Source organism: Malaya genurostris, chromosome 2 (genome assembly GCF_030247185.1).
Source record: "Malaya genurostris strain Urasoe2022 chromosome 2, Malgen_1.1, whole genome shotgun sequence".
Lineage (NCBI taxonomy): Eukaryota > Metazoa > Arthropoda > Insecta > Diptera > Culicidae > Malaya > Malaya genurostris.
Genome location: NC_080571.1, coordinates 232,663,562 through 232,688,980, shown reverse-complemented (window position 1 = coordinate 232,688,980; position 25,419 = coordinate 232,663,562).

Sequence of the window (25,419 nt, the reverse complement as noted above, 5' to 3'; positions counted from 1 at the left end):
ATTAGAATTTTTGCACTAATCATCTAATAATTTCGGAACCATGAGTTGGATACAAATGGAACTTCGAAGTTTTGTGAAAGACCATGAGACCATTTTTTTGAATCTAAGTTTGTAAAAATCGGTCACGCCATCTCTGAGAAAAATTAGTAAACATATTTTGATTTTTGTTTTGCGCATTTTACCCCACAATTCCGAGACCGGAAGTCAAATACAAACAAAAATCAGGAATTTTGTATGTATGTATTCAGAGCTTTCATCTGAATCTAAGTTTGTGAAAATGGGTTTAGCCATCTTCGAGAAAAGTTAGTTCAAAAAACGTTACTTACACACACAGACACACGGCTCTCCGGGCCTCGGTTCAAAAGTCGGTTTTCACAGTGATTGCATAAGCTTTTTATATGAGAAAGGCAAAATCTTATCACGCTTGCTTGCCTTTTTTTCGCACTTGGGAGACGGGTTTGAGGTTGTCTCAGTCCCGATGTTCAACTGGACGAGTATAAAAAGTAGACCATGGTCGAAAGTTCATATTTTTTTTTCTTGTGAGTTAGACGGGACTGCACATCGTGGTTAGAACCTTCGACCAACAACAACAACAACAGCAACAGATCTTCTGCATGGTATAAAACGTTAAACGATCATGTTGCGCTCTCATTAGCTTGTAGAGTCTCAATTGAATTGGATTCTGGAACTAAATCCGGATCCTGGACTCTGGTCCACCTGAATTTTGTACTTAATATTAGGTTTAAAACTTAGTTCCAAAATTAGGTTTCGAAATTAGTTCCAGAACATCGATTCGAGCGTTCAATCTTAGACTCTGGAACTGAATCCTAATTCTAGATTCTGAAACTAGCTTCTGGAACTTTATTCAGTGTCATAATTTGAGTTCGGAATTCGTTTCGCATTTATTATGGATAAACATTTAGAATTCTGGAACAATATTCAAGATATATTGAGATTTTATCTCTAAACCAGAATTTTGGAAACAACTTCTGAACCATAATTTAAATTCTGTTTCATTTCCTGAATTTAGGTTCAGAACTCAGAACTTGCATGCTAGAATCGAATTCAGTACTAGAGTTCTGGAACTAGATTTTGGAACGGAACTAATTCCGGATCGAAGTTCAAGTTAGTATTTAGTTCTTGAATTAAATTCGGGGCTTAGAAAATAAGGTTTTGTTCGTCCAGTTATGTCTCTGACATTACTCACCCTTATTTTTTCATCGTCATTTTAACGGCGTCTATACCTACAAATCGGTAGAGATGCTGCACAAAAACTAAGTGAGAGTACCGCCGGTTTAATATTAAACGCGTGACGTTAAATTCGCATAATCTTGAATGCAAAGAATGCGCAGTGTGAAAAAACCCAGGAAACCAGCAAAGAAATTGGGAATCATAGAAAAAGGCAACAAACAAGAGTGTTTTTTCAATGGAATGCTTTTCAATGGCCGCACGAATCGCCATCCTGCTCGTTTTACCCCAAATGCCCAGCAGTTTTAGGGTTTTCTGTAGTATTTGTTCTGAAACTTGAAAAGAAATCGAGTGCGGTCTACTGAAATAGCTTGATTTTATGTATAAATGTTTGGAGAATCGAATGGAAGAGTATACACTGGCCGCGCGAAACGTTTTGGTGGTTATTTAACCCCATTTCCTCCATTTCATGATATTTTATTCAGTTCGCTTTCTCATCTCATCCAAGTCAGTCGATAAAACAAAACCGCTTACGTTCGGTACAGAAGAAACCAAGTACAGTATTATGTAGTGAACATTAGAACGACCTCGAAATGAGTGAATCAAACGAACAAAAGCTACCGCCGACACGAAAGAATACAATTGTTGTTGACTTCAGACAGTGCAAAATTCGACTGCGAACTTGAAGGTTTGCTTAAGGAGCAATTGCATCTTGACATTAAACGTGTGCATTTACTTCAATGCAATAAGACAAATAATGTTGTTTACATCCAGTTTTATAAAGAGTTGGATGCAATTCAATTCGCAAAAGACAATAACAATGTGCACTATGTGGAGCACGAGAACATTAAGTACAACATTCCAGTATATATGGAAGATAGTGCTATAGAAGTGCGTGTGCATGATCTTCCCTCAAACGTCATTCTTATATTTGCAAAACTATGTCCCAATACGAAGAGATTCTCTCTATCGATAAAGAAAGGTGGAAGAATTTTTTCCCCGTTTTTCTAAATAGCGTACGTTTGTTACGCATGCGCTTGAGGAGGCCTATACCTTCTTATGTGACATTCGGTCAGGATACAAGAATCCCGTGCAAATCACTTGTTACCTATGCCAATCAGATGGCCACATGTCAATATTGCCAAAAAGCTGTTCACTACGGTAAGCCATGTGATAAACTGGACAAGCATCCAACGTATCCCCTATAGAACAAAGTACACCAGCTGCAGTTAACAACTTACCATCCAACCCACCAGCAACTGCAAACAATGTACAACAAGACGCATCTACAGCAACTAGCAACGAAATCAACAACAACCGATGCGGCAATGAATGACGAGACGAACCGTGAACAAACTGCCCCTCAATCCTCGCAGGAGGAAAATGGAAACTCCTCTCCCTCTAGAAAAAGGGTGACAACGAGATCCAATACAAACAAAATTTTATCTAAAAACTCAGCTAAATCGGCCACGTAAAGCTTGTTCGCAAATAGGCCTGAGTAAAATATCTTTTAAATAAAAAAAAAAAAACAAATGATATCTTATTGTAAATTGTCCTTAAATCTTGGAAGTTTATTAAATCTAGCTGACCTTTTGTAAAAAAGTCTGTAGAATCGAATGCCAGAACTTATACTGGCCACACGAAACGTTTTGGTGCCTATTTTACCCCAATTCCTCCAATATGTGAAATTTTCATCTAAATCTCCCTCAAGTCTTAAGCGAACCACGTTGAAAGCATATGAAAACTATCTTATATTATGTAAAAAAAGTCTGGAGAATCGGATGGAAGAACCTACACTGGCCGCACGAAGCGTTCAAGTGACTATTTTACCCCATTTCTCTATTTCATGATATCATATTGTAAATCGTCCTTAAATCTCGAAATTTCACATATTGGAGTATAAGTTCTGGAATTCGATTCTACAGACTTTTTACATAAGATAAGCTAGATTTAGTAAACTTCCAATAAGTTTTACCATGATTTAAAACCGATTTACAATAAAATACCATAAAATGGAGGAATTGAGGTAAAATAGCCAACAAAACATTCTTCTAATCGATTCTCCAGACTTTTTTACATAAAAGTAGGCTATTCCAGAATACCGCACTCACTCGACTTCTTTTCAAGTTACAGAGCGAATGTTATAGGAAGCCCCAAAACTGCTGTACATTTGGGGTAAAACGAGCAGGATTGCGATTCGTGCGGCCCGTGTAAACCATTCCATTGATTTCCTAAGAAATTTTTACATAAGAAACGCTTTAGTTTGTTGACCTATCTCAATTAGTTCATGAGTTAAAGAATTCTTTGCGGGTTTTCATAGAGTTTTTCCCACTGTGGAATGTTTTGTTTCTTATTTACAGCATGCAGAATGTTTACCCTATATCCCAATACCCATTAGGCTACTGTAATGCGAAGTGTCATCCAAAAATGTAAGAGTAGCCATGAAATGTGGCAAAAAGGACAGCATAATTTTTTTTTATTTTCTATCCTACAATTTGTGGAAATAGTAAACGAATACATTCACCTTTTTTCAATCTAGAACGAGAACTTCCTTTTTGCTTTAGCCTTCGAATTCAATCACAACAAGCGCCTCTCCTAAAAAATGTTATTAAGTGATGTTTATAGTATTTTTAAAAACATTCACGATAACGGTTCGCTACTTTCTGTTTAATTTATCGTAATTTAAAGAAAAGTACGGCATCTCTCCCCTCTTTACCCTACTGTAACTTATTTTTAAGACCAGCCCCTAATGCATTGAACCAGGGTATCTCTTCCTAAATTCCAGTAGGTATTTGGATTAGAAGTTATGTTTGCACTCTTAGAAAAAATGAAATTTATACTTGACGTGAATTCGAGTATGCTGTAGATTCTTGGATGATGACAGAATATTACATCTATTAGTATGCAAAAAAAGAAAGCTGCAAAGTTGATGATATGGTTAATTTTTACATGCCTTAACCCTTTCATGACCATAAGATGTGCAGGACGAAATATGTCAGTACAAGACAATATTTTAGCTATTGGGGGTGTAAATTAAGAGAATATCACCGGAAAAACATAGTAGGATGCATAAGTTTGCTATAATTTCATGGGAAATATTTTTCCCCATGATTCTTAGAAATAAATGTAAGAAGAGTTGGGTTTATTATATCGTAATTTAATTACCAGAATAGTAAAATAAATAGCTAGTTATGGCATTCTACGAAACGATTTCATGTACTTGTGGACGTTGCACATAACACATTTATTATGTGTTCTATTTTCTATAGGTCACTTTGCACAAACTTTTCTAGTGCAATAAATATTGATAGTTCTTTTTACATATTCGTTCAGAAACACATTTGTCGCCTTGGAAATAAGTTTTCTTTAACATTCAGTAAAAAAAACAACGATTTTTATTGTAATTGAAGTATCTATAACGATTTTTATAGAAGGGAAACATATTTCCCTTGAGCGTTAAGGAGTTAAATTGTAAATTTAAGTGAGTAGCTGAGCGCACCTTTTGTGTGCATCTATAGAGACGTAAATTTACACGATTTTTTTCTCAGTGTGTAGGACATAAATAGTAAGGTGTCAATTTGAACTGTACATCTTTTTGCTGGTTTCCCTTTCTCTGTGATATTTCTTCATTACTTCAATCTGTATACTCACTAGCTTAATACCAAAGTTTTATCCAGCTTTCGACTGAAGCGGATCCATAGTCCATCGTTTTGCCTTAACTGGATTTAGTCTGCGTTGGCGCGAATACAGGGAAATACAGTTCCTCCGCCCGATGCTGATGCTAATGCATTCATTATTCACCCGCTCAGTGCTTCACATTTCGGTTTTCTCTCTCTCTCTCTCGCTCTCTTTCTCTCTAGCGCACGCCTCCAGCTTAACACAACTCATCGAGTATGTATGCTCCAAGAGTATAGTTTTCATAATTTTTATGTTTTATTCTAAGTGGTTGAACCGGTGCAGCAGGAAGAGAAATGGTGCATCCATCATCGCCCGACAACAAGAGTTGTTGGACGTCTCTCCGCCGCAAGATTGAACGCCGGCTCGAGAAAGTGAGTGTGTGTGTGGTTCAAAATAAATTAAGCTTGGCCTAGTGAGTGTGCACCGGGCTCAAATTTATATTCATGGAATATTTTCTGTGCAGTTGACAAGGAGTAAGCGGTGGCCAGGGGCCTTTTGAACCGCCTATTCCCACCGGAAAGATAGTGTTCGGAGCAGATAAACTTTGTTGTAAAAATTTATTGTATAAACGGTGACAATTTTATTTCGATGCAAATAGCTCTTCCCAAGTTTTAATTGGAAGGTAATTTAGTACTAGCATGGAGCTGCATCGATTAGTTAGAATCCCTGCGGAAAAGGCATTGCACATTCAATAGTTTGAAAGTTTCGAGGTGTACCTGTGGTCATAATAATAAGATTGAAAAATAGCTCTTGTACTTCGCAGTCTCAGCCAATATCTGGGATGACGTTTGTTTAGGCCACTGAGCCATTTACTCCTGAAAGACGCTCCAGTAGGATGCCGAGGGCGGTTCAGTGATTTTGGTTGGTCTTCACCGATAGACTCACTCACACGGATAAGGAGTTCCTTGCCCAGGAAAGCTCCGTTTGAATTAATATTTCATCCTCCACTTGATTCTTCGGTTGAGGTCCTGCGACCGGAGTTAAAGTCTGGTTGGAGAATGGCTTCCGATTCACAGGCGCCTCGACGACCAATTTCCGTTGCGATCTAATCAGTGTAATTCTAGACAGCAGACCTGATGTACTCAGATGGAAAAGAATTGCGGAGAAAGAATTTCGCGATATTTATAGGTCTACCAATCATGCTGAAGACAGTTACAATCGATTTAGAAATAAAAATGCATGGGTTTTTTTTTTTTTTTTTTTTCATATCTATTCATTGGAATATGAGTTAAAATTAAATTATTAAGATTTAAATTGGGTGTTCAGCCACAAGTGGTGACTTTTCAGCCCTATTATATATATGATTTGGTTATTACCATGAGGACATTATTTGCTTCCGCAATTCTGAGATTTTTGTGTAGGGAAAATTCTAAACCTACTTGTATTGTGTAATGGGGAAAAGGAACTTATATACTAACTTACTAACTAATAAAAATGCATGGGTTATAATTTTGAATTCGAAGATAATGCAGAATTTCCAATGTAAGCCTAAACACGTCACAGTCGAGCAGTTATGTTGCCAAAAAGGAACCGTGCCAAAACCAAATCGAACCAAAATGCTGTGCTGAAGAGTACTGTATTGGATTTTTTCAAGTATGCATAGATATAATTGTATTGGCAATTGTGTATAATTAAAATTCAAGCGACATTTCATCGTGTTTCGTTCAAAACCCCTACTATGTTAAATGCCATAGTATGCATTCTTCAATGTATGTTTTTTCGATTTTTGAAAAAATAATTAAATTCGGATTGTTTGACCGTCTACTGATAAAAATGATCAATTTGTTTACGATTTTTCGCCCTTTTAAGTGATGGTATATAATTTTTAATAATTAATTTTAATTTTGAATTTTTTTTACCCTATATTTCCGAAACCAGATAAAATTCAGGAATTCCGTATGGGCCCACAAGACCTTCCATTTGAACCCAAGTTTGAGAAAATCGGTCAAACCATCGTTGAGAATAGTAAGTGGGATCTATTTCAGAACAAATTGGCTCAAATGGCACGGATCTATTTGAGAAAATATGATAACTATTTCCGGTGCCTCCGGAATCGGAAACCGGAAACCAGGATAACCGGACTCGGTTTGTTTGGCCATCTACTGATAATGTCTATCGATTTGTGTAGTTTTGAGATCAGGTTAGAAATTTGTTTTACAGTTTTTGTTTTGCTGGTTTAAGTGACGGTGTACAATATTCAACACACTTTACCCTATCATTCCGGAATCGGAAGTCGGATGAAATTCAGAAGTTTTGTAAAAGACCATAAATCCATTCACTTGAACTTAAGTTTGTAAAAATTTGTCAGGCCAACTCTGAGAACAATCAGTAAGGAATTTAAAATTTAAATTTATAAATTTATCACACTATAATTCCGGAACCGGAAGTCAGATCTAGATGAAATTCATTAGTTTCGTAAAGGAGCATAAGATCATTCATTGAAATCTAAGTTTGTGGATTCGGTCGCGCCATCTCTGAGAAACATTAGTACACATATTTTACCCCTTAACCCCGGAGCCGGAAGTCAGATTAAAAAAAACAGGAATTCCGTATGAGACCTAAAGAGCTTTCATTTGAATCTAAGTTTGTGAAAATCGGTTCAGCCATCTCAAAGAAGAGTTAGTGCAAAAAAACACTACATTCACACATACATTTTGCGTCTTCAACGAACTGAGTCGAATGATATATGACACTCGGCCGTCTGGGCCTCGGTACAAAAGTAGGTTTTCATAGTGATTTCATGAAAAAGGCAAGAATAATAAAGCTGCTACGAAGGCACTAAGGTCACGTGTTTCGTCTAAATAAATTTCTGCTGAAAAGTTATCGTACATAACGTGCAACGTAGCTTAAAAGACAAATTGTCCTAATAGTCAATTTTTATTGATATTATTTTATATTGAATGATTTACTTAATTAAAATTTATTGAAATGAATTTTGATAATTAAGAACAGAGATTAAAGGAAATGATTCAGAACTCGTAACATTTCATTGTGCTTGGTTTTGCTTCGACCTAAAAAACCAAGCTGATTTGCTTACTAGTTGGGTCAGGAGTGTTATTATTGTATGAAAGAAGGTTAAACCGGAATTAGATAAACGATAATAATAATAGTAATGAATGTTCTCAAAGATGCTTTGCTGATGAATTTCTGCGTTGAACCAGAATTTGGATTGTTCCCATTCATATTCAACTATAAACTAGATAGGATGAAAATTTATCTCCTTGGGATTGCTTTTTTAGTTTAATCAATTCATCGCTCTATTCTTAGAATTTTTCGACTTGCTGAATAAGTTTTCTTAATTCCTTTGCATAGAATCTCACCGCTTGCGAGTAATATTAATTAGTTAGTTAGTCCAAGATTCGTCGAAGGACCTTCAACTGTCAACCGATGTTCAGGTCGCATTTTTGGATCCACTAGAGGAACAAATTCATCGGGTTGAATATTGGGCAGGGCCGGGTAAGTCGACGGATTTTACGAACCCATTTGGGTTCGATTTCCAACCTCACACATAGAACCATAATGTTTTTCTGGCCGGAAGAGGTTAATAGCTTTGAGCTTAAAACCTTTATTATCGAAACAAAAAAAATACTTGGTCTACCACTCCCTTTATTGTCATGAACATTTGTTGTCGTCATCCATTTTTGAGATCGTGACACAATTGGCTGACCTTTCCATCAAACACTGTAGTAGGACCTAAAGTAGACATTGATTTTGAATAATTTTCGCAGCTAAACTTCACTGCCAGTGCACGGAACGACCGAATTTAGCTCTGCGCCTAATTCGTATTACTGTTTTTGAATTAGTTGATTTTAACAACAAAATTTCCAAAATAACTATAAAATTAGTTAAAATTTAGAATTTACTGAGCTGAAAAAAACTTTTATTTTTAGAGAAAGTGTTTAGTTGGCGAATATTCTGGACACAAACTAGCAATATTTCAATCCAACACGAAATTCTCATTGATAACTAATTTCGTTATTAAAATCAGAAACTTTGATTCTATTTATCTGTCACCGTCATTACTGAAGGACAGCAGTGTCAAAGCAAAACAATCCATTAAAAAGCTAAAAGGGACAGTCTTGTTGAAACTGCTCGCAAATTGTTTAGATGTTTTTCGCATGTGTTACGATATATCCCTATATAATTTTCTAAACCGATATGTAAAAATGACGTAAACTGTTAGTGGAAAGTGTATTTATTCAGAAATTGTGCGCAGTTAAAGCGATTGTGGGTAATAATGTTTTTACGCGAAACAGTGAAGTGAGTTTCGAATGTTGCACTCTAATTGTACACGTCAAATGATGTTTTTTTTGTATCTTCTCATTCCGGGCTACGCCGTCCGGTGTACTACTTGTATTCGGTTTTTGTTTTCCGAGTGCTCAAAGTTTTCAGTGAGAGAGTCGATTTCGCGAAGTCGAATGAAGAAAACAGCGATTTAGAAGTAAAATTTTCAAAAAGAAGTTTATGTTTCGCTTATGTCTTTCTCTCCAATACAACATCGTATTTATACCTGCAAATATAGAAAAGATAACTGCGACTGAAATTTTTTTCGGTAGTAGTGTCACAGACTAACAGACAGGACACTCAAATTAGATTCTTCAATCATTTTAACGGTCATTTCGAATATTCCTTTATTTGGGACAGTACTCACATGTGTCATGATGGCGCCACGCTACCCTATCAAAAACATCCTGTCTGTCATCCAGACTGTGTTTATTTTTTCATTTATCAACAGAGTTGCCATTCATACAGAATTATTTGTAATGTATTGATTTGTATACGTCCATGCGAATTTCATGCAGGATACAGATTTAATACATATTGCCAAAACTATATACATAATTGTGCTACTTCTCATCCTCCAACGCAATACAAAATTGAACCCGTTTTGTTACAATATTTACTTGCTTCTGGTCTGCTGCCTCTTAATTTCGGGTGAAAACTACCAACACAATAAAAAATAGTCTAGATGAACAACGTTGAGTCAAATAAATGGTTACCTTCCAACATCGTGAAAAAGTTAAATATATTATCAACGTAATCCGATAATTTATTGTGACGATTCAATTTCAAATATTTTGATGAAATCAGGCATCCCTGCAAGCAGCTGATCGGTGTTGACGAACGAGGGGAAATCAACTAGTAAAAAAACTTTTACATAACACAAGGGGTGTACAGATAGTAAATAGTTCGCGCAGTACAATATAGATGGCACTAGTGCATCACGAAAAAATATTTTTATAAGAATTTACTCATACTGTCATGTCTGTTAGTCTGTGGTAGTGTGCCATCTAGTGGCTAGTAGTCATTACGGTGTTAACGAGTGCCATATAGCTGCTAATTGCAGAAACCAATTCAACCATTTATGTTGGTTGAAAACAACGTTTTATTTCTCTAATTCAACTAAAAAATTAGTTGAATGGATATGAAGCGTGCCTTAGCTAAGAAATGACAGCACGTTTAATTGGTGAATTCAACTAAAAAAATAGCCATTTCAACAAATATTTTATTATTATTAAGAAAATTAGAATTAAAAAATCTAAATTAGCAAAAGTAAGATTTTTTTAGTTGTCTCAAAAAATAACTAACTAAAATCAGAAAATCAACTAATTTTTTCGCCAAAATGCTAATTTCGGTCTTTCCGTGTGGGAACAACGATTATCGTGGGTTTTATTTGCTATACGCCTAGACAGGCAAATAACTAGGACTGACTCAAAACAACATCTGAAAAAGCTGCACGATATGTGCATGTACAGTCACTTTTAAAATAAAATCGATCGGTCCGTACTGACTTCCCCCTGTCGGGCAGTGTTTCATTCATTGCAAATCTAGATTACACCCAAAACTCTATTTACTTAATAATCGGGGGTTCGTAAATCGAATTATGACGTAAAAAAAGTTTACGTTATTTGGAATATTCAACGTAAAAAAATTTCTTTATGCATATGTATAATTGAACATGTACAATATATTTAATAATTATGGAACGAAAACTATCAATTTTTGCAGGGAAAATATGTTTTAAGTAGCATCAATTTCCAAGATGGCGACTTCCGGTTCATCGATATTCGTTACAAACCATCAGAATATGAGTATTTTCGGAACGGGTTTGATGAGTAGATGTCAGGTAACGATGTTTTGTGTGGTTCTGAATTCCAAGATGGCGACTTCCGGTTTATTGATAATCGTTGAAAACCCTTACATTATGAGTATTCTCGGAACGAAGACAATGTTTGAGATCGTTCCCAAATCCAATATGGCGACTTCCGTCTATTCCTTAAGGGGCGGGTAGGGTCTAACACTTTTGAAAAATCATTTATTATTTTCTTTGTATTTTCTCATAGTAAAACATTTCAAGAATATTCTGTGAAATTTTCAAGCCTATCGGAGAAAAAATCGGCAAGGTATGGGTCTTTATCTTTGCTTATCTCATATTGCGAAGAAGTAAGAGTTCGGCACACAGGTCCAAGATTTCAGCTTCGATCGACTTAAAAACTTGACAAAACATTCTTGAAATGTTTCATCATAAAAAAATACAAAAGAAAAATATATGATTATGTGAAAATGTTAGACCCTACGGGCTCCCTTGAGTAATGAATTGTTTCCATTGATTTTATAGACAAAAAACTTTGAACGCGTTTTTCTCGAAAGCAGGTTTTGAAAGTCCGTGTCCATTGTCATTCAAAAACTACTGCACAAATTTTGTTCAAATTTTGCACACACTTTCTACATATAAAAAGCCAGACCCCAACGTTTTCCTTTTCCTTGTTTGTTTGGGGAGGTTTTACAGCTACAAAATGGCGAATTTTTTCACTTTGAACAACCACCAAAAATTCAAAAAATAAAAAAAAATCAAACAGAAACGTTGGGGTCTAGAAAAACTTCTACTCTAACTATGCTGCGTTCATTTGTTCACTTCTGATTATTCTGCGCTGAGAAACAGTGGACACCGCAAATCATGATTTTCAAGAAGCGTTCTCAAAAATGCCTCTTCACCGACTTATTTCTCAATATGTTTCCACGAAAAAATTACAAAATGTTGTTTGAATAAAGCTTTTTATCGTGAAAAAAATTTGAATTTATTTTGTTTCACGATAACTCTGAAAAAAATTCTCAAAAATGATGATATTTTCCATCATTTAGACCCAACCCTCCATTGCTCTACCATTCTGCGATTTCGGTTGAAGCGTTATACTTTTTCTCATTATCAATCGAGTTCACCTTATATAAATTAAAAATTAATCTTAAGCACTCAAAATTTACCGTGGGGTAGTTGTCAATTTCTAAGGCGAAACGACATAACATGGAATTTCATTCGAGCTTGCATGACACAAGATCAGAGCATACCAATTAAAACGTCAAATCGTTTTATGGCACTTTTTGTTTTGCTGTCTAGCAACAACCTACATCTAGCATGCTATGCGTAGGACTGAAACGTTAACTATAATTTCGCTTCTATTTATAAATTCGCGTGCTTCCAACAGTTTCGCTTTTGCATCGATTGACCAATCAGTGCGATGCTTTCAAAACCGTCGTCTATGGCAGGGAAATCCAGTATACAGGAGATTTTTAGCAGACAAAATACGACACTGCCCGCTACTAATCAAAATTTCAATCATTTATAATTGAAAATACGTGGCTTGATACATTCAAATCGAATCTTAGAAATATTTACAATCAAATAATGAAATAATATTAATAATTGATACAAAATATACTGAGCTGTAAGTGTTTAAAACCTTACCATATTTCTACGTGTACTTTTCTTTGAGTTTCTGATTTTCACCCCTATATAGAAAATAAAGATGTGTTCCACATCAAAAAGACTAAAACACCAGTCAAATCAGTTTCAGATTATCAAGACCCTTGAAGCTGCTGAACAAGTGCCCTAAACAAAGTGAAATTCTGGATATAACGTCTTGGCCCTGGAGCAGATGGCTTTGCAATCTTGGAATTCATAACTACCTCAAACATCTTTTTCCGACATCTACTCATCAAACCCGTTATTGTAGGGGTTTTGAGACATATTGTTAGGGTTTTTGAGGAATATCAATAAACCGGAAGTTGGTTGTCAAATGGTGAGATAACTAAGTCCTCACAAGTTCCTATCTCATGCCTCCCCGAGCGTCTATGATGACATATGTTCAATGGAATGGCGTCGACTGGGTGCTATCGCCTTCTGCGTTAGTAGCAGAATGAGAGGGTGCGAAATGTATTGTAGTTTGAAGCCCATCATAAAGTGCTATATCATAGTATATTGCAACATGTTGTTTGTTGCATTATTTGTTATATATTGAATTGAATTATATTACATTGTATTATATATTGTTGTTGTTGTTGTTGTTGTTGTTTTGCTGTTGTTGTTGTTGTTGTTGTTGTTGTTGTTGTTGTTGTTGTTGTTGTTGTTGTTGTTGTTGTTGTTGTTGTTGTTGTTGTTGTTGTTGTTGTTGTTGTTGTTGTTGTTGTTGTTGTTGTTGTTATTATTATTATTATTATTATTATTATTATTGTTATTATTATTATTATTATTATTATTATTATTATTATTATTATTATTATTATTATTATTATCATTATTATTATTATTACTGTTACGAAAGCAACTGTTATAGATAGTATCATAGCATATTATTTCATATATTATCTTATTATATTATATTTTTTTATGTTGTATGGTATTGTACTGCATTGCATTATATCATATTATATTGTATTATATTGTATTATATTATATTATATTATAAGTATAAGTATTGTGTTATATTGTATTATGTTATGTTATATTGTGCTAAATTATATTATATTATGCTGTGTTATATCATCTTATATTATATTATATTATTTTTTATTATGTTATATCACAGAGAACAGATATCCAACAGACATTCATACGTGCAAAGTCGTGTGCAACGGTGATTTTTAATGGATTTTCACTTGTATGCTTTACACAGCTTTTTAGAAAAGTTTGTACTAGCTTGGATGTTATATATTATATTGTATTTTATTATATTATATTATATAATATTATATAATATTATATTATATTATAATATATTATATTATATTATATTATATTATATTATATTATATTATATTATATTATATTATATTATATTATATTATATTATATTATATTATATTATACACCCAAACCTCCATTTACGAACCTTATATATGTATGTATGTATGCTTACACACTCACTCGTTTGCGTATATGTGTATATATTTATACATATAAATGATCGCTTTTACTTCTCCAATATTTATATGTATTAGGATATACAAATATTTGCACACGAACGTACGTATATTAATACATATATACATATATAAGTTACGTAAATGGAGGTTTGGGTGTATTATATTGTATTAAGCTCAATTATATCGACAACGGGGAGGGGCAGGGAGTGCTTCAGGGTATCTTACAAGTGAATGACTGGATGATGGAGTGGATTGCCAACCTGAGTCACGCGGGGGAAGCTTTGTGTTTCTCCCTGAAGGTCGGAAATGAGTAAGACGCACCCTTCTAACAATCAAACCATCAGGCGGGTTTAAGCTGGTACAGCGAAATTCTTTATTATATGGCCGGATGTTCTTGCTGGAAGGCGCCGGGTCCTCAAAACCTATTTTGGCCTTCTTAACAGCAATTATATGAAAGCTATCTGATAATTAAATTCGGATCTACTGTAAGTCTACCCGCATATACTGGAAATGCCTTGAACTGATGCTGGCTTCACACATACAAACATACATACATACATACATACATACATACATACAATATCAATAAACCGGAAGTCGCCATCTCGGAAGTCGGAATTCAGAACCACCTCAAACATCGTTTTCCGACATCTGCTCATCAAACCTGTTCCGGAAATATCCACATTGTATTAAATTCCATGGAATATAAATGAGCCGGAAATGATTTCCATTGTATGCAAAAACCTCTTTTGACGAAGTAGGTTCGTAAAAAAAGTTTACGTTATTTGGGATTTTGTTCGTAAAAAGAGTAAAAAATAGGTACAAAGAGGTAACGTAAAAAAAGTTTACGTAAGCGGAGGTTTGGGTGTATTATGTATATTCAAAGTACAGTGTCGAATTGCAGCGTGTATTTTAGCTGCATATTACGTGGTTTTCCTTGATGCGTTTTTGTGTTACTCCATCCGACGTTGAGAGCTATCCTTAGCTGGAAGGCATGGCGTAACTGTTATGAACCTATCATTATTTAGAAGCTGCGTTAGCGACTGGCACTGCCAGTCACGTCCTGTGCTTTCTTTTGATGTACAACAGTGAGAGACCGTTGCGGGGGTGAGATTTATGCTAACTAACTGTGATCACGTAGGCGAAGAAGTGCTTTGCTGTAGTAAGAAAATCCCGTAATTAGTGCTGAGGCTAATGGGTTTTGCATCAAAGCGTTCGCCTGTATTGGTCTTGTATTTACTTATCGTGAGTATTATGAAACTTTTCACTCCTATATAGTAAGCTGTGAAAGGTCATTTATTAATTTCCAAAGAGGCCGAATAGCGCTGGCTTTATCGGATGTACTAAAAATCGCGTCAGCTACCCTACTACTATTTATGGTTGGCCATAAGCATCAGACGTAAACAGGTTGTGCTGCGTCCAGTTATGCTCGAAATATAATTTTCCGGTTTGTGTTTCCGTACGGCAGAATGCACCTTTTCGGATGATGGCGAAAATGCTGAAAAAAAAAAGAAATCCTTGAGAACACGACATAGAAGATAAGTGTGTTTTTTTTTCATGCTAGGGAAAAAAAACATCATTTATCAAAATTGAAGTTTGACAGCATTATGATTTCAATTCAGTACAACAGAAAACTTCCGATGACGAACGTTTGTTGTTATTTTTAAAGGAAGAAATTTTAGTTTAATTTGAACGTAAAACTAGCTATTATTTTATTTTAATTAGTATCAAATAAAACTTCACGCAGAAGTACTCCAATAACATTTTAATTGCATACGCATTCCGGTTTCCATTTAGGAATATTTTTATTCATAGCAGCTCTTTGTAGCTTTGTTGCATTTCGTTTTATGCAGTGAGAAGCTCCCATTTACAATTATTTCTACTGCTCACTTTACTTTTCAGGATTTTCCAAACGAAACCTCATTGCTGCTTTTTCTATCTTTTGTGGATTCCACAGAAAGTTGCTCATTCATTTATATTGTATATTTTGCTAATAGTTATGAGCTGTTGGAGTTGCGAAAACTTTGCCTATAACAGAATGGCAGTGAGAAGTTTCCACCGTTCGCAGCGTTTATTTTTTTCCAGAGCTCAAAAAGAATATTATTCCTTTGAAAAATCATAAGGCGGCTATAGCAGATAAATCCTGAAGCACTGATCATTTCAGCTAATAGTTAGTGCCTGAAATGATTCGAGAAGGCCACGAGCTATTGAGCTGCAGATAATTATATTGAACAGACATAATCTAAACTTATGCGCACGCTACATCTACACCTGAAAAAAATCATATGGGCCTCACTTCATTTTATTTGGAATATAACTTTCAAACGAATAACTCATGAGCGGTGAGCAGTGCGGTAAAATTTCATTTTCGAATGAAATCATTTGATAACATTTAATTCTTTGAACTGTCGGTATACTCTTTCTCAATCAATTGACTTTTGCTGTCACACCCAAATGAGACTCACTGGATTCATCGCCAGTTGAATAATCGTGCCCAGTCATTTGAAGTTTTGCTTACCATGTGTCAAGTGCCTGTGTATCTGAAGAGTAAGAGTAAGAGTAAGAGTAAGAGTAAGAGTAAGAGTAAGAGTAAGAGTAAGAGTAAGAGTAAGAGTAAGAGTAAGAGTAAGAGTAAGAGTAAGAGTAAGAGTAAGAGTAAGAGTAAGAGTAAGAGTAAGAGTAAGAGTAAGAGTAAGAGTAAGAGTAAGAGTAAGAGTAAGAGTAAGAGTAAGAGTAAGAGTAAGAGTAAGAGTAAGAGTAAGAGTAAGAGTAAGAGTAAGAGTAAGAGTAAGAGTAAGAGTAAGAGTAAGAGTAAGAGTAAGAGTAAGAGTAAGAGTAAGAGTAAGAGTAAGAGTAAGAGTAAGAGTAAGAGTAAGAGTAAGAGTAAGAGTAAGAGTAAGAGTAAGAGTAAGAGTAAGAGTAAGAGTAAGAGTAAGAGTAAGAGTAAGAGTAAGAGTAAGAGTAAGAGTAAGAGTAAGAGTAAGAGTAAGAGTAAGAGTAAGAGTAAGAGTAGTAGTGTGCAGGTTGTTCACAAAACTGACATGTAACCAGTTGATTTTCATACGTAATCAGCGTTTTACACGGATGTATTCCATCTTGACCACAAACGATGTAAGATGGAATTGCTTTACGTAGTTGCATACGTACCACTCGCACGCCATCTCGGATACCGGGGAAAAATTCCGCCATACTTCCCTTTCGATGGAAAGAACTTCACCGTACTGCGACATGTTTTCCCGAACATACCTATCGCTGGTCTGCGGGGGAAGGTCATGCACACTTACTTCTATTGCATTGTCCACCATGTACACGGGGATTTTATATTTAAAATTTTCATGATCAACACAATGCACCTCGTTGTTACCCGAAGCGAATGCAATTGCATCTCTTTCACGTTTGAACATAATGTACACATAGTTAGACGCCTTGTTGAATTGAATTTCACTTACATTATTAGCGTCTAGATGTTCTTTAAGTAAGATTTCAATTTCATTTGCTGCTGGTCTAACTTTGCAGCGCTTGAAATCAATACAAATTGAATTTGGCCTTGTAGGCCAAGTTTCAGGCTTTGTTAAATCGTATTTGCCATTTCGTACACTCTATTGTTTACTACACTGTATTGTCTTTGTTTCTGTTGTCTCGACCGTAAACGATTTGCGACTGTGTCTGATGAGATGCGAGCACGAACTGATTAAAAAAGTATTAAAAACAGTTTAATGAAATGCACGATACGTGCAACCTAAACAGAACATGAAATTTGTAATAACGTAAATGATCACTCTCGTTCACAAGTGTCACAGGATAGAACCTTACCACAAGTGTCATAGGACCAATGCTAGTAGAGTGAGAAAATAACCAGCTTTTATCGTTCATGTACAGCCGTTCACAATTGAAAGATTTTGGCGTAAAGCCGTTTTCAGTGCAGTTTTACCCAACGAGAAACAGATTTGAAAAATCGAAATGTTTGTAATTGCGAAAGCAAATCCAGTAAAGCCCCTTGAGATTTATTGTATATTTTCACCTCTTAAATAACTGCGACTTTATGACAACGGTTTATAATAGCGAGATTATCATTACTTGAAAACAGATGGTATGGTATTAAAATTTCCCAAATTTAATTGAAATTTAGGTTCGTCATTTCAAATCCATGTGACTCTTGGTTGACTTTATTACAGGACTAAATCAAGTCGATGAATAAATGTAATATCCATTTTTCAATTTTCAATAGAATAAAATCTTTTATTAGAAAAAAGAAAAAGAAAAAAATCTTTTATTAAAATTATCAATTTGTTCTCATTTGCAAATTGTTTATTATTGCGCTCGCTGTATGTTATGTAAGGCCTTTTTGTTGGTGCAAACCTATTGAAATACTCAAACCCTACCACTTTTGATTATCTCACTAGGTCTGAAAATGAACGATATATTTATTTTGAATGTCATGAACGGACTATTTCGGACTAAATAAAATTAAGTCTCGCTGTTGGACCCAGTATTGCCACAATATTTTCGTCGATATTAATCGTGGATCAACACAACTGACCGATTATGTTTAATATAAATTAATACTATTCCGAAGCATTCTCGGGATTTATGTCGAAACTTGGTTAAAACTTTACTTTGTACAATCTTTTGGTAATTTTGTTCAACCTTGTTAAAAACTATAGAAATCAGTTTGAGCTATCAGTGACTGAGGACGAAGTAATACTACCTTTCAATGAAAAATTAAAATTCAAAGTCAAAGTCACTGAAAAATTAAAACAAAGTCTACGTAGACATTTATTAGAGGGTAGGGGTGGCTGTTTGAAAAGTCTACGAAAGTCTACGAGGAAGGACGGGAGGTTAAAAAGTACCAGATTTTTAATAATAATAAAGCATACCAATTTTACTAATAACTAACAGTATGACAAATAAAATTGTATATTCTATTTGGAATAACTGTTTTCGTATGTTAAGAATTACGTTTGACTTGTTTTAATGGCGCAAATCAACGAAAGTTATTTAACTCGCATGTCTAAACATCTCGAGAACAACTGCTACTAGAAGGAAAGTTGCTATGAACGAATTTATTTATTTTAATCTAATGTCAAAAGGAGTATTTAAAAAAAAACTTGAAGTTTGCATATGTTGATAATTTTTTTTAGCTATAACTTCGTCATTAGTATGAATTAATAATACTAATTAATTTTGCACCAAAATATGAGCTCTTGGTTAAAGTTTAAAATAAAATTGTAAAAAAAAATTACAGAAGTGTTTCTGCCTTCTATAATTTTTTTTTCTGAGAGTGATTCATGCGAAGAGAATGTTTGTCACTCACGTTTGCTGCTTTTACCACAAGCACATACTTAAATTCTGTCTGTTCGACACTGAGAAGAAGTGTGCTTTCCTTTTTGTGTGATGTTCTTGCATCATCTGTGTAGACAAGAATCTTACACCAGCGTGTATCACTCTGGTGAAATGCCATCACTGTTTGTAGGTATGTGTGTATGTGACAAATAATGTCACTAGATTTTCTCAGAGATGGCTGAGCCGAGTTTTACAAACTCAGATTCAAATGAAAGGTCTTATGGTCCCATAGATCGCAATTGAATTTTATCTCGATCCGACTTTCGGTTCCGGAATTACAGGGTGATATGCACCAAAAAAATGAAAGTAAAGGTCACTCAATTTTCTCAGCGATGGCGTGACCGATTTTCACAAACTTAGATTCAAACGAAAGGTCTCATAGTCTCATAAATCGCTATTGAATTTAATTTTTTTCCGACTTCTCAGTGTCTTCAAAGATACTGTGCAATTTCATCCAGATCCGACTTATGGTTCCGAAATTATAAAGCAATGAGTAACAAAACTTTCAAACTGTCATGCAAAATAATGCAAAATCGGTACGTGCTGGTACGGAAGAAGAAGAATACTCACTCGCCTAGTACACAGCGTGCCTTGTTCAATTTTGTATAACGTGCAGGGTTGCCACATTTCAATATTTATTAACTTGACATAACTGTTTACAAATTGAAAAGGTGAAGGTGTTTATACCGAAGAAAGTATTTTATTTCATTCAAGTTTCAAAAAAAGAAACTTGACAGAATTTCAGTTTTATGATTAGTTTTTTCAATTCTTGAAACAGCATTCAACTTTTTTGACGGTGTATTTTTTTTAAGTTCATAAATTTTTAAGTCCAACCGATTTCCTACTACCCATACTTGGAAACCATTTTTGTAAAAATTACAGTTTCCGAGTGACCACGATTTGAAGAAAAGGGCATGCAAAGATACATACACCCTTTTTTTATCAGTCTAGAGGCGAAGTGGTGTGCCAATGCCTATGTGCATTTGTTTTTGTCATATGTGTAGAACAAAAATTAGAAACTGTGCTGAACCAGATCGAAAAGGTGTAAAAAATATTTTGGTGGTTTGGAGCCTCTTGGTTTCCGGTTTGTGCTAAAGAGCACATGACAAATTTGAATTATTTACATTTCGCATCCAGCTCATCAGTGCATTAGCAAATTATGTTGATCTTCTAATGCCACCTCGTGAGTCAACATAATCCGCTACGCAGACGTAAAGTCATCGTTATTGGCAACGCACTTGTTTTACACTAAAAGTGCAATGTCTATTCAGACGTGAAGAAAGTAACGAAACCAATTGACGGCAATGCTGGCCGCCAAAAGATAGAGTTAAACTCCCAAATGACTACTTTATGTTGGCGGCCAGCATTGCCGTCAATTGGTTTTGTTATTTGTCAGAATAGCCATTGCACTGTTAGTGTAAAACAAGTGCGTTGCAAATAGCAATGACTTTAGCAGATCAACATAATCTGCTAAAGCACTGATGAGCTGAATGCGAAACGTAAATAATTCAGGTGTAAAAAGTTTACGGGCACTTTTATTGAATAACACGGATCTTCTCAAAGTTCTTAGGAAATGGGGAGCAAAGGTTCAGGATCGAGTGTTTGGAAAATCTATATTCGTTCGAAAGTTGTTGTTCCGAAGTCCAGATGACCACAATAGCAGCAAAGTAAGTTAGTATCTTACTGTCATGTTTATCCTATGATCTGTTGAATTTCTTATTTAAGTGAGATAATGCTAAACATGGACAGTAAACTTCGTGTATAAAACAGGATTGGGTGTTTTGTGGGATGATACTCGAGTGAAGAGTGTTCGAACCAACGAAGGTCCGTTCTGGCAACAAGCCGATGATAGCCAGTCCTCGACGGCAAGATTACACATAAATTCTATTGTTCACGATTCGGTCCATAGCGAACAGGCTTATCGTTGTCCCAGTTGCAACAGCCTCCCGCGGGATTATCAATCATTGATCAACTGCATGAAGCTTATTGTTTAGGTCAAGCGAATTGCAGCTGATGGTATGATGGCGATTCGGTTTGCGGTCCAGCTGTAGCTATTTCGAGCTCACGGCAATGGAAATGAATAGGAAATGTAAATCATAGGACCACAAATATACATAATAATTACACTTGGCAAACCAGTCAGATCTTGAACTAACAATTGTGCTTGGCATAAATTGAGCTGATGAATACGTAATATATTTGTGTCATTGCTTGTAGATATTTGAATGTATTGGATTGCTTCAATTGGCTTTCCGCTGCAAGTCAATTCTTCAAATCGACATTAATGTTTTATAAATGTATGCATCGGAGAAGCAGAACTTGAAAATTGAGTTTTTTGTTGAAAAAACGGTCTCAGATTCAGCATGTTTGGAATCATGTGAACAAAAAATGCCACATACCATATATGCCCTTATTCTGCATACATGTGATGAGTTTTATAGTGCAAAGCAACGCTGTATCTTGAAAAGTACTTCCGCACATCCACTTCAAAATTGTATTATCGATCAGTTCTATAACTTCGTTGACGACTTCATCCAATCTTTATGAAAACAGAGATGTTAAGAAACTCTTCATCATACGGCACTGTATTTCTAATAGTACAATTGAATTTGTTTCCTTCTGTTGACCAATGTTCACACAATCAGTTATTTCCAATTAGATAAAAACGTGCTAAGCTTTAAAATGTTTCTTTACTGTCCGGATTAGCAAGAGAGAGAGAGAGAGAGAGAAAGTATTCATCCGAAACCGCATTTTCTCGTTATCCGATTGGTCGGCCCATTGCATAAAATCCGGCTGCACAATGAAACAACTCCATCCGAGCTGTTTGCGAAGAAAACAACCTGCCTAATTGACTTTTGCACGACCGAGTTCTCCGGTACCACAAGTGCACCGGCAGTCGCCAGTAAACTCGTAACCGATTAAACCACATTGTCGTTGTGGTTCCATATCCGGAACAATTCCGCCTCTGGTTCGGAAGTCGATCCGATAATCGAATGGAAGACAATTTGAATAAACAACGGTTCCTCCCTGTGAACCGTTCGACAGTGCATCTCGTACGAATGAGTTTGGTACCGGTACCGGATTGGTATTTGACTGCCTTGTAGCAGTGTTACCATTTTTACTTTCTTTCCGTACGATAACAGTGTCACATTGTTTTGCATTGATTTTGTTGGTGCAAATAATTGAACCAGTCGTGTCGTGCAATTCGAGGTTCTAAAAAGTATTATTCACACGTTGTTTCCGCTGGATAAGTTTAGTTTCATGCTCTAGAATGGTATGTTTTGCTAGGAGCCAATTTATCATACGTACAATATTATCGCAACTTGTTTTACCATTGCATGAATTTGTTGACATGAACTACCGGCTGCAAATAGAAAGAAAATTAAAAAATAAACAAAAAAAATTGGGGCAACGAGGTGATAGCCGGATGGGGCTAAGTCTGGTGAGTAAGTTGCATGGTCAAGAACTTCCCAGTGGACACTTCCCAATATGACACAAATGCCTTTCAACTTGTGAAATAGTGAATTTTCACAAAAAATCCTTTAAAGCCGCATTTCACACGTCAATTTTGGTTCCACCATTTGTCTCTCGGCCAGGTTATGAGGCCACCCACTCTTCGCTCTTCTAAATCTTTCTCGTGGCTTATAGACAGTTGGAAATTGCTTACCACGTTTGACGTGTTAGAAACGATAAAGCACAAAGACCATAAACTTCCTCAAACGCGCGAATACTTTTTGCCTTGGTTGAACATAAAAATGGCGTATATACTCACACTTTGATTCCTACACCGACATCGTTGATGCATGATTACCACTCGTATTTTTTTTTATGAAAAACAGTACTTTTTGCGTAAAAATAAAAAAAATACAGTACATCGGTTTTGAAAAGAAAACAGTACATTTTGCAGTACGCATTTTATCTACCAATGGTTATTAAAAACCAAAGGTAAATTATTATCAGATGACTTATTTTCATAATCTCAATATTTCTTTTTTTCATTCTCCTTTTTAAGGTATTTTTAAGTTCAATATAAACTAAAAAAAATGCACGAATAAATCATAGAACATTTTTCGCACCAAAATTCAGTTATTTTTGTTAAGAAACGGACATATTTTACGACGATTTTGATTTATTGTATTCTTTGTTTTTAAAGGAAACAATTCTTTTAGTTTTAAATCAACAAATGGGTGCAGCCCCCAAACAGAAATAAAATTGATATAAGCTATAAGGAGTTTGAAAGGGTTTGTATTGGAGATGATTTTCCGAAAATTTTAATACTTAAACTGAAATATTTGTGGAGTAAGGGTGGTTCTTCTGAAATTTTTCAAAAACCTCTTTAGCAAAAAAATTGAAAAAATCAGCAAAAAAATTGAAAAAATCAGGAGTTACGGGAAACCTTCCTGATATTTTTTCAGAATTTTTCAAAATGTATTTCATGTGAAAAAAAAATGTTCTAAATTTTAGAATCACATCAAAATTAAATCAGACTTTAAAAAAATAAATCATTCGGAAAACCATGCGTCTCCATTAAATTATCATCATCCGATGGAGACGCTCAGGGCTTGAGTATTGACATAATTAATAACGATAAAAGAATTTTATTCCTTATGTTATTTACACATTAGTGAACATGTGTGCCAGCGGACGGTTGTAATACGTTTCTCACTTCAACATCTTGCGGGATAGTCTGGAGCTTTCGAGGTTAGCTATTAGCAGTCCTATGAAATACTATAAACCAGATAGAAATCAAGTCGAAGCGCCTGCAGAAAGTCCCGAAGCCCCAAAAAGAACATATTAATTCGCATCGTCAATTTTCTATACAAACAACATGTTCTTTTAAACTTAATAGTTTTAATTTTTTTTTCTATTTCCTGAAGAGGTAAAAATGAGAAAAAAGTTGAAATGACTGATGTTATTGAAGAAATATGAAAAATGTTCAGAAAAAATATGTAAAATAATAATGTCTGGCTCAGGGAAACAACTCACGTATGTGTAAATGCTATCACTTGAGCGCAAAAACCGAATGTGGGAACATTCAATGCAAACTCAGCATCTGTCCAATTCATTCGATGATTCGGAATCTTCGCTAATCTCTTGTGCTGTCGATTTCGAATGTGTTGTAGAAACGTTTAGAAACGTACACACGCCGGTTTTGGAACTATTTCGTTGGTAAGTACTCGAAAATTATGTTTGGTTGAAAAAAAATCAGCCAGTTTTTGTGAAAGATGCAATAATAAATTTACTCCTCAGACCGAGTCTAGTGGTCATTTTCGTCCCATCAATTCTCTGAAACAAATCAAACATGATTATTTCCAGAGAATATATTCTACAACCCTAAAACTCTGGAACAATTTAATTTTACACAATTTTTAAGTTTGGTGAGAAAATCGACACTCACGACTACTACAGCTCAAATGAGTGGATGGCATGTCAATTAAACATAAACCAATTGAAGGTAATGCTCGGACCCACGAATAAAGGGCTTAGCCGACATTTAGTGTTCGAATTATTGCGAGTGACCATTTTCGCCCCGGTCTCCTCTATTTATATTTGCCGCATGTTGGCACTGTTCTTTCTGACGTTTCTGACGTGAAATTCGATACGTTAAAGATTTAAAATTTTGTATCAATCTTTTAATGTGGAAAATTCAGTACATTTTAATGGGATAAGACTGGTTTGATACCTTTTATCAGCCCTTTGATCTGGTTTGGAAGGCTCATGGAAAACATTTCCGATTGCGGGATGAAACAGTATAAGCGACGTAACCGCCTAACTGCACTTTTTTCTATCCACTGAGTTGTCTTGATGATGGCTCACCCAATTTCGACAAACTTAGGCTCGTTAGAAGGCTGCAAAGGGGTCAATGATCAAGTTTAAATAAACCTTTGCTGTTACCGACGCAAGATTTAGTACACTTTTACGAACTAACAGAATCAGTCAGGAAAGGGGAGGCGGCCCGTTTGGCATAAGGTCATTTGGCATAATACCGTTTGGCATAACGCTATTTGG